This window comes from Stegastes partitus, unplaced genomic scaffold (genome assembly GCF_000690725.1).
Source record: "Stegastes partitus isolate 25-593 unplaced genomic scaffold, Stegastes_partitus-1.0.2 Scaffold465, whole genome shotgun sequence".
In the NCBI taxonomy this organism is placed as follows: domain Eukaryota; kingdom Metazoa; phylum Chordata; class Actinopteri; family Pomacentridae; genus Stegastes; species Stegastes partitus.
This window is the reverse complement of record NW_007578196.1, coordinates 403,916-416,033: the sequence shown is the minus strand read 5'-3', so window position 1 is coordinate 416,033 and position 12,118 is coordinate 403,916.

Here is a 12,118-nt window from a genome sequence, read left to right as displayed (position 1 = left end):
ACACACAGAGACTTTGTGAGTCATAATGATCAAAGCCGAGTTAAAGCAACTCCCAGCACACCACACAACTTGACTCCTGTGTGCCGAGTTTGAATTGGGTCAAGGTGACCACATCCTTAGTTCTCACTTTACAGGAGCTAGTTATTTATTGGGAGGTGTATAAAACAGTGCACACACAGTCACATACGTAATACTGTCTTATGCAGACCCAGCAGAACACTGAATCACACTGCATTATCCCTGTGTTTTACCTTCCCCAAGATATAACTCAAAAACAGCTCGATGAAGTCTAAAATGTTCACTGTTGCATATCGAGTATGTAACAGCCAATCCCCGATGATGCACAAGGACACAAACACACAGCAGGTGGTGCGTCCCGGCTTTAATTATCTGGGTGTTTGCAGTAATAATGGATTTCTCTCATAATTTATGCGGAATGATTAGATTACAGACAAATCTGATTGGTCTAAATGAGTATCTAATGAGAGCATGGTAATAAGGTTACAGGATGTTCCAGGAAGTAATACTGGGAGCGTATCCTTAAATCATACACACACACACACACACATACACACACACACTGAGAGTTATGTACAGTTTGTTTCATCAGCTGTGTATCTATGACCTGATAGTTCCTTTGAACAGCCCTGGACTGACTTCAAAGCGTCTCTCTCTCTCTCTCTCTCTCTCTCTCTCACACACACACACACACACACACACAGAAAACACCCAATTAGATATAGTTAGTCCCTGGAGTGTTAAAAGGGTACATTGTGTGTAATCTCCAGTTTTATTATATTAAGACTATTTTCTGAAACATCAGGTGTCCAAATTGATAGTAGAAATAGACATGGCATCCATATTGAAGACGTAATTAAACATTTTTGTGATCTATGCTCATTTGCTTTTTCGCAGCGCTAACTATGAAACAACAGGCAACATAAAGTCAAAGAATCAGGAGCATCGAGTTGGTTTGTTCAGAGCTGCAAAGCCAGATGGGACTAAATCTCTTCCAAAGTTCTTCCATCTTTAAGTGGAGTACATGTGACCTGATGGCAGCGGCGTAAAAAGTGGATTCAGTGGAGATCAGTGTCACTCACGATTAGCTTCATAAGACATGTAAGGTCTCTGTCATTCATATCTGACAGGCTGGGAGGGAGGAGGCTGGTGATTTTGGAGGATGTACATGTAATCTTAGTGATTTTGTTTCTGTTGGAAATGGTCAGCAGTGTAGGGGAAAAAAGGAGAAAGAGTAAAACAAGATGAACAGAATTACACTTTTATAAAGCAGCAGCAGAAGGTGGAGGGGGCAACAGACCGAGCTTTGAGTTTGCGTATGACATTGAGTCTTTGTAGTGAAAGATTTTGGTTCGAGGTCAAGTTCAAGGTAAGTTTGATTATCACTGAGATGCAATTCACAGGATAAAAATTCCATAATTTTTTTTATTAAAAAGCCAATAGCAACAGGGACAAAAGAAGTTCTGAAATCTATTTGGTCCTGCAAAATATATCTGCAAGCAACTAGAAGCAACCTGAACTCACCCAACAAGGTATGACTGAGGTCAGCAAGGGATGACTGAGCCTTACAACAGCTGCTGTCGACATCAGAGCAGCGCCTTTGCAGTTTATTATCATGAGATACTCCCACGTCAGACAGACTGAAAAAGGGGGTAATAGCTGGTCTGGTTCTGTCCAAAGGTAACAAAAGCCACACCATTAATCAACATGTCTTCTTTGTTAAATCTGTACCAAAGCCCAAGTTTTAAAAACGGCAAAACGTTGGATGCATGATGGGAATGGCACGTCTTCAGTATCAGTTGATAAAGGCCTGACAGTTGGTCTAAAATTGCCAAGAAGGTAACACCCGATCAGGTTAGAGGCTTAAAGAGGTTTGCTTGAGAGTAAAAAATAAATGAGATGTGTAAGGTCCTGGGTTTGAATCTCGGCCTAGTGGAGACGTGGAGTTTGCATGCTCTCCCTGTGCCTGTGTGGCTTCTGTCCAGGTGCTCTGGCTTCCTCTCACTGTCCAAAGACATGCTGAGGTTAACAGGTGATTCTAAATCTTCTAAAAGTGTGATTGTAAGTGTTTGAAGCCAGCCTTAAGCAGCCATTTGGGGAACTGAACTGGCACTTCCATGTTTGATTCATTTTTCACCGCCGGAGGTTGCCACTTGGTCTGCACCTGCCAGTGGGGCATCAAGAAAAGATTAGATATCTAACATGTTAATTCCACTCACAGGGGGAGACTTACTGTTCTCTGGAGTTAGACAAAAAAGGATATGTGCAAAGACCGATCAAATGTCCAAAATAAATTGGGAGGATATCGTCAAAAATCCAATACTGTGCATTCCTTCAAAGATGCCATTTTACTCAACGATGGAGGAAACTGTTGACTCTTTTTCTAGGTGGCATTAGCACAAATTTTTCCCTGATGTAAAAAACAATTTATTCTTTTGCAGACCAGGCAATTACAGTCACATTTATGTATAGTCAAATATTGTGTAAGCTACATAATAAATACACAGAAATGGCGTATTGTGTATGAGTCCGCAAGTTTGCAGAAAAAAGTCTAATAGTGACATGTTACTTAATCATTTATTTTAATCATTGCAAATTCTGTTAGTCCTTAATTACATAGAACTTCTGTTGTGTTCATTATTACTGAGTCAGTCACAGAGGAGTAAAGTAAGTCATGACGACTAGCGTTCTCAGAAAAACCTCTGACAATATCAGTCTGTTTGGTCAGATTATAGCAGAAAATCCAGGCTTTCTAGGGCAGCGAACATAATTGCTGCAACATTTGCGCTAATGCTGTGTTTTCTAGTAATCCTAGGTTAAAAAAAACAAAACAAAAACACTGTTCCAGAGATATTGTATACTGATCTACTGAGATTAACCAGTATTTCACGTATGGGTAATTCTGAAAATATCACATTCGAGTCGATAAAATATGCTGAACAATTAATGGAAGCTGCTTCTCTGCGAATGTGCACAAATGCATACGGTACAGTAAAAAAAATAAAATAAATAAACGAGGGTGGGGGGGGTGGATGTATCGGGGGTAGTTACAAGCTCTCACAGACAGACACATGTAAACAGACACACACAGAAACACGCAGACTGATGCAGAAGGGCATCCTACTCACACAGCCCTGGGAAGCTGCTTCTATGATCTTTTAATTTGCATGGATCAACACTAATCCCCAATCCTGCTCATCTCTTTTCCACTCTGGTGACCCGAGTGGAAAATATCAGAGCAACGCAGGATACGGGAATTATTGCTTGTTTTTTGGATGAAGTCGTCTAAGGTTTCCGTTTATGTTAGCGCTTTTTGTTGTCTGTTGGCTCTCAGTGAATTTATATATGTCGGTTTATTTATAACAAATCTTCAGCAGCCACCCTTTCACATATCCCCGTTTTTGTACCAGTCAACCAAACTATTTACCATCAGCTTGCACTTCCTGTAAGTCGTCTCATTGTAGATCTAACTTTTAAAACAGTACACAAAAAAAGGAGCTCTGGAGAAGAAAATGAGGGTAACGTGTAAAATGGATATTGTATTTATGTCTTACCGGAATTCAAATCAAACAATAGAAGGACTACAACAACAGAGAAATTTACAGGCAAACTGAAGGAAAGAGACAAAAGAGAGTGATGGGTTAAAGCTGACAGCAGTGGAGAGATAACTGTAGTAAGTGATGGATGAGAGAAAGATGGAGGGAGAGAACAGATGAAAGAGGAAAACAAGTGAGAGGGCTGCAGTGATTCATTACAGAGGACCAGGCCCCCTTTGGCTGAACTGCAGCTGCGAAATACACACTGATACGTACAGAGATCCAGAAACACACACTTGTTGGCTGGCAGGGTGGTCCGGTGGGTGTGTGTGGACACGCCCCGTCAGACACTCTGGCTGACAGCTTATTACCGAACAAGAAGCACGAGGAAGATGAAGGTCAGTCCTTTCTTCATATATCTTCATCTGCATGTTTACGGCCTACAAATGAATATTACTCTGATGAAGGTCACAAGACACAGCTTCTGGTTTTGAATACATTTCTCTCTCCGGCTTTGAGAGACTGCTAAATCTCTTTTGGTCAGATCAGAACTTCACCAATAGGCTACATTTGCAAGTTTTACATTTATTCATTTTCCGTCCTGTTTTTCTTTCATTATGCAATGCAGTCGTCATCCCTGTTTCTCTCATCTACCAGCAATAAGTTTAACTGGACTGGTGTTATGCATGGGAGGTTCACAGTATCTCCCCCTCTGTGCAGCTGCCCCAACCCACTAAATGAGTTGCAACAGAAAAATATAAATTTGAAGCCTAACAAGATTCTTCAGTTCACTGTGAGCCCACATGTGTTTTGATTAGAACATGAAAGTGAATGAAAAACTTTCCATTTTCAGAGCAAAATCTAAACTTTGTTTTGAGCAAAGCTTGGTTTTTGTCAGAACCTTCATAACTCCTGGTTTGATTAAGTGTAAAGGGAAGCTAAATCAAAAGAGATGATTGATTTTTCAAATGTCATCCAGAAAAGTGACCAATCATTTTGGCTTAAAATAGAAAAACAAAGTAATTTTAGGAACTAACTTCATAAGACTTCAGGTTTGGCAAATTAAAGAATTTTCTTAAAGTTTGGTAATATTTTGATAAGGTGAGTTAAATTAAAAGAAAAAAAACTGAACAAAATGCTTAAGCATGAGGATCAGGGATGCAAATGACATTAACAGTTAAAAACAAAGTAAAACTTATGTGTTATGAAAGCTGAATGTAACCTCCTGGTCTGAAAATTCAAGCAAAAGCAGAAGTGCCCTAAATGCATATTTTTTTTCCTAATGGCCAGCAGGTGGTGACGCCTCTGGTTGCAGATAGAGGTGCTATTGTATAGAAGTCTGTGACAAAATCATCATTCATCTCACTTGAGTTATTACCTCAGAAATCATTTTCCTGATCAGTTTATGGTCCCAATCTCTAGACCTTCAATACAACATGTTATTTTTAAAATTATGATCCCATTTATTACAGTGAAAATGATGATGAAGTAGGGTATGTCTCAGGACAGTGCATCTTGAGATTGACAGGTTACAACAGTATCACTGTGTTCTCAGTCAGATCCAGCGCTCATTCATTACACATGATTTCAAAAGAGCAAGATGGCAAAAGCCATATTCCAAACTTTAAGCTTCAAAAAAGTAGTCTACAAACTAATGGGTGACAATTACTATGTCTATCTTTTATATAGAGTCTATGTCTGCAACCTTACATTTATTGATTTATACCCTGAAAATTAATCTCTATGTATCAAAGTTACACATTTATATTTATTTATTTTTTTTCTTGAAAATAATACCCTTCCTGCCTTCAAAAGATGAAGAAATCTACAATGTTGCTTCCTCTATAACGTGCAGATCTACAAAGTACTTGAATTTGCTCCACTCATCCCTCACTGCAGCTCAGCACACCAGCTCACCTACAACCTTGCTCAAACCCTGTAAAACTACTGTATGGTACGTAGTGGCAAGTTGTGATACTGGCAAAATTCTGCCATGTTGCATGTTTGAATCGGAAACTGAGTCTGCAGAAAAACTGTCATCCCAAAAGTCCCGCCCATCCAGTAAGTTGAAAGGATTTGTTCCATGGGTTTGTTACATATGAAACCCTGGAAGTCTGATGCTTTTCAGACTGTCATCTCTACACTACATTTTCAAAGATATGCTCAACAAGGCCCTTGACTACTTACTTCACCTATAACATACCTTCCAGCATAGAAAAAAACACCATGGGGGGGGGGCCTTTTCCACTGAGCTGGTTCCAGTGCTAGTTCAGAACCAGAGCCTGGCTTAGCACCAGTTCTTTGTGTTTCCACCACCTAAGCACCGGCTCCAGATTCTCAAAACTGGTGCTTAGCGAGCACCAACTCTTTGCTGGGCCAGAGCTAAGAGCTGAGTACATCAGGGGCTGGGGGCGGGGTTATCGTGACCCCCAAGACCAATGGAGACACAGAATGGGACACAGAAGATGTGATTTGTGTTGTTTTTCACCAGGACGTCCCTGGTCCACAGATGTATTGGAATGAGTCTCGGGACACACGGAAGTTTTGTACAAACTGTTGTGTGCTTAAATCCGGTACAGATGTATCCAACCAGTAGCACCACAGTGGTGGAAAACAGTATCTTTAGTTCTTCGGTGCACTGCGGTATTTACACTTAGAAATGCGGTCTTATTGTGAAAAACAGAGCGCATCTACGTGCGATGTTTATTCCAAATCACTCGGTTTCATCTTGGACAAATCTGACATCAGAAAGCCCTAGCTTACTCTTTTTAAAGTCATCTTTGGTCGCACACCAGTCTGAGCACCACGGCCACCAAACAGCAGCTACCACAACCTGTAATGTGGGGCGTTTAGGGAGCGTCAGTAAATTATAGTGTCATTGGTCGTGTTGCCGTTGTTCGGTAAATGGCTACATATGCAGTGATGTATGACATGACTCTAACTTGGCTCCTTGCCGATGTAAAAGCAGGTTCGTAGGAGGTGCAAGATTTGAACCAACTAAGCACTGGCACTAGCACCAGCAATGAACTAGTATCTGGTTCTTCTTGGTGGAAAAGGGGTAGTTGGTCCATTTTGTGCCATCAGATTTTCTACAAAAATTCTAAGAGGTCAAGCTTCAAGAAAAGCATACCAAAGCACACCATGTGTTCTTTAACACAGTTGACACACACACAGTTCACAGAGCGTCTCCTCTACAGATGCATCCATGAATAATGACTACATAATTCATTCAGATGCAGAGTACACACGCCCTCACCCCGCACCGCCATCATAACTCCCCGTTGAACTGCTAATACTGCGAGCGCCCCCATAACTCAGCCCCACTTCATTTGGCTAATATGACAGGCACAGTGTGTAAATTACATGACCTTTGTTCACTCGTTCATACCCTCAGTGCGAGTGTGTGTGTGTGTGTGTGTGTGTTTGTGTGTGATTTCCATTAGCACGTTAGCCTGTGCAATGTTATGCCAAAGCCCACACTCACCCGCCTGAGCAGTGAACACGGTCCATGTGAAATATTCAAACGTCGTAGTGCCAATTAGTGTAATGGGGGTGTATTTGCATACATGGAGAGTGTGAGGGGGTAAAAGATAAAGGGAGGAAGGACAGATGAAGGGCTGGAGGGATAGAGGAAAGAGAAGATAAAACCAGAGAAAAGGAGTCAACTATGAGCATATACAGAGGGAAAAAAATCATCGAAGAGGGTCATTGAACATTTTTGCAGGCTTCTGGTTGTGTTATTGGACTGTTGTAACCAAAGCTGTTTCCAAACTACCTATGCAGTGCACTGTCTAAGAGGATTTATTTAAAAAAAAAAAAAAAGGATGCCCAAGAATAACAAAAATACCAGGAGGCAGGAAAAAATAAAAAATAAAATAAGAGCCTGATGACTGCCATAGTTTACATGGCAACCAGTTTCATTTTGCATATTGCATGCAGGCTGAAAATTATTGGCACAGTTAGAAAGCATCCTTAAGCAGTTGGACTGGTTTGGCTGAAACTACCCAAGTTTATAGGTTGGCTGTCTTGTTTTTACACAAACGTCAGCAGTTTTCTATTTAAAATGGTTAACTTACGTACATCATGACTGATGGCTGATGAGTCAGATGAATCTGAGGCCTTGTCCTCGCATGCATGGGTTTGTTTTAAGTGCAGTTTTTCCTTCTAAAAATGAAAATCTCTGTTCAAACGAGGAAGCAAAAACACAACTGAAGCGCTGTCAGGAGAAAGCCAAAACAACAGGTGGTGATAAAACCCTATTTCTAAAGTCACAATGGCCAATCAAAAGCCAAAAAACAAAGCTATTAATGGTTCTGGTCAGCTACCAACAATGATACAAGACAGAAGTAGAGGAATTAAATGTGTGGACTGATTCTGATGATTCTGTTCTTCAATATAGTAGAACTATACATAAGCACGTAAAAAATTCCTGTATTCATATTTTGGCCACACTCACCATTTCACAAAATCGCCTCATGTTAACAAAATAATGGCAAACAGTCTGACTGTCACGATCCAGAAACCCACTGCAAAGTGTTTCTGAATATCTTTACGCTGAAAGAAGTTTTCCAGATGTGTTTTGCTTAACAACCGTGTACGTGTGCACACTGACTCAATGTGCTAATAAATGCTGGTAAATCTCTAGAGCATATAGTTTGGTGGAAATGGAGAACCTTAAGTACAGAAGAAATGACTGATTTCTAATTACAACAATGAAAACAAAAGCCTTCCCTTTTTAAGAATAATGATAAAGTCTTCAGCAGTGAAACAATCTGCACCTCCCAGGTTTAAATAATGAAATTATTATCTGCTTCAGTTTCACGGTCCTGGTGTTACTCATGCTGGCTCGCTGTCACAGCATCATCATCATTTTGTGGGACACTAAATTAGAAATAAGAAGATGTTAGAATGACATTTGTTATGTATGTTGTGCAAAAGGCCTGTGATTGCTTGTTTGACTGGTGGTGTTCACTGGTTTTTAAGGTCACTGTCAGAATTAATCTTAAATTAAACCTTCCTATCCTGCCTCTCTAAGGGGCTAAAATAAAGTCTAGTTCTGGAAGTGAACTGTTCAGAGTCAAGACGAGGCCAAATCTATTCCAGACCATACTTGACACAGGTTGTTTGGACATGTTAAGCACTTTCATACAGTTTTAGTGTGTAGAGTTTATGTGCCTTAGTGAAGAACTAAACACACACAGCTAAACAACCAGACAAAAGAAGACAGAACCAAAGTGAGACAAGGATTACTGAGTAGTTTAAGAAATTATGAATACTATTTTACTTGCTTGCATTTTTAACTACTTTGAGGAGGAATTATACTTTAAACTTTAAAAGGTAGCCCTCGTGCCACACTATGGGATCCACACACACTTGACAAATGTGTGAACTCCAGGTATATTTGATAGGCTTAATGTAAAATACATAATCATGCAAATATCAAGATCGGTATAAAGATTCTTTCTTTTTTTTTGCTATATCATCAATTGAACACAAACTCACTCTCATGTCATTCACCCAGAACTGTATAAATGATGCATCAGAGTAACAGCCACAAGCTTTCTTCCTTATTAAAGATACTTGGTGTTTTTATTTACATCATATAAGACAGAAGATGTGCCCTTAATGTCAGTCAGAAACCAACAGCTGTCATCAAGCCCCTTCATAAACAGTACACGCCTGATTCCAACAACAAGCTCAAACAGGGTTCATGTCCAGGTTCAGCTCTGTATGTTTACGACATGACACCAAAGTACCAAACACTGATCAGATTTTTTTTTATTTATTCATTTTTTTAACACGTGAATGTGATGATCAATCACTGGTTCCCAGAGTGAGGTCTAAAAAGAGATCCCAGTGGAATGATAAATTGGTAAATGTCACAAATAGTTTATAAGTTTGTAAAATAAGCTGGTGAACAAACGCTATGGAAGCTACTATTCTCATAAGGGTGAAGTTTTGTTGATCGGAGATGAGTGGAGTAATGCGCATCTTTTAAGGGAGCTGCGTTTTTGAAAAGTTTTTTGTGGACCCTGGACATGCATGACAAGCATCGACCGTGTTTGTTTCTGCTGTTAAAACCAGGCTCATGTTGAACAAACAGGGAGCAGTTTCCCATCAGCCCGTACTGTAAAGTCAGCAGGGATGAGGTTGATCTTGGCAACAAGACAGTTTATAACTTATAATGTCCTGTGAAAAAACATGTTAAGCAACTTTATTTTTTCAATTTAAAAAATTAAAAAATTGACAGTGTCATGCTAAATCAGAAATGTTTCATAATTAAAGAAAATCCTTCAAACTAAGACGTGAATTGAAAAAATTACAATAGTGTCTACATTTTTTTTTTGTTAACTCTTGTAAAAAAAAAAAAGAAAAAAAAAAAGATATTACTTCAGGTTCTGTTGGGAAAACCAGCCTGCCTTTAGGAGGCACACAGACTGACATAAAGCATCTGGCTGAAATAGAAAAAGGACAACAAAGCAGAGAAAATGTCAAATCATTTTGGGAATTATACTGAAAAAATCTAGGATATCATTTTATTACAATTTCCATTTTTCATTGAATATATTAAATAGATCTAAATTGTACAGACTTATTACAGGTAGTCGGCGTTTAGTAACAAATGAAATCGTACATTGCCAAACCCAGTATAATCTCATATTGTCTGACACGCACAGACTGCTGGAATCGTGGATGTATTCGGCTCATGACAACATTTGTTCATTATTTGACACAACTTACGCAGCACAGTTCAGTCGTACTGCCACTGTGACCGTGACGTATGTCTGTGTGTGAGTAAGTCACCTACAGTCTGCACTGCAGTCTAATAATCCCTGACTGACAACCACACCGGAGAGAACCAGTACCTGCAACACCTCTGCATCTCATAACAGCGAGCGCTTGTAAGATCTGGCCAAACGTCTAATATTATGCCAAGAATTTACAGACTTGGAGACATGAGCTGTGGACACAAGTTGTGTGGGTGTAACGCTGGTGTAATGTCCTTTATTTAGCCTAGAAGCAGAATTTAGGCACCGCTGAAGTGAAGCGTGGACGACAACCTTCACTACATTTATGCTACAATAGACTGATCAAGTACACGTTAAAGCATGTATGCGTTAGTCAGAGAGCATCTGATTGTGAAATGTGGCTCTGCAAAACCACAATAACACAACTTTCAAATACACTCTAGAGTGGTTCACCTATCTTGCAAGGTCCCTCAGTAAATTCAGTATGTTATGTTGGTGGATACAGTTCAGTGGTAGGGTCTGTATGGAGATTCTTCTGCCCCCATAGGTGATGTTAAGATTGTTTTCTTTTGTTTATGTAATATTATAGTCGAAACTGGGTTGGTTTTCAACTTTTGGAATTCATATATTTTCATTTCTGTCTGCTAAACGCTAAATAAATAAACAATTTCCTTGGTTTATCCGGAACAATGGATTCTAGGCTGCTGAATTTGCCTCTAAAAAGCTTATGCATATTTGAAAGCTTATGGATTTTAGAGTACAATAGAGCTAAAGAAGCTTGAAGTGATGATTTTCAAAAACAAACAAACAAGAAAACGTTACTTTTCTTGGACAGACGTGACGATATTTATACAAACAGCAATGTCGAAGTGCAAATCTTTTGAGAAAGTGATACACAAATATTTTACTGATGTGACCGGTGGGTGCTGCAGATTCTGGTTCTCTGTAATATCACAAAAAAAAAAACATGGATTTTATCGACATTTAGGTCTCAGGAACAGTTTTGGCTCTGTTGCCACAATGCAATAAGACATGAACAACATTATGCTTTCTTCTAAAATGTGTAGCATTTTGAGTTGCCAGTTGTCTTTAAATGAATTTATACTGTAGATAAACTCTCTAGGCTTAAGATTACAAGGTCGGCCCTAAACAATGGCACCTAGTTTCAGGTTAATACACATATTTTCTTTGTGTTACAATTCCTAATATTTCTTTTTTAGGCTAAAAACTATGCTGCCTTGTTTGACTGATTGGGTTTTTTTTCTCTCTATGTGTTTCTTGTCTAGTCCATTGTTAGTTCTATACTGCATAGTATACCTTAAGCAACAGAAAACTATTTTGAAAATAGGTTATAGGTATTTTCGTTTACAGTAAATGTGAATAAGACTGTGGGGTGCATGGAAAAAATATTCTCAAAAATATACTTGCATTTTCTCTGTTAGCAAAATTGTCTATTTTCATTGCCAAAAATTTACCGGAACCTTTACAGAACATGCTGTAAACGTGCAAGCTTTTCAAGCTTTCTAATGCTACTGCCATCTGAAGAATTGTTTAGGTGATAATTAACTATGACCAAAGTTTGTTAGCACTTGGCAAACCCATCTCCACTTCAACAACTGGCAGGTCAGAAGGAAATCTTTTTGACTTAGCTATCCCCTCCCTCCTCCACGACTTGTCATCCACTAAGAAATATTATTATGCTGGTGTTAGAGGGCATTCCCATTTACGGGTGAAACTTTTGGCAAGATCAGCGTTAGTTTTTGTGTGTGTGAAGTAAATTATACTTCTGGTGACTTTTCAACAATCTGTGTTTAC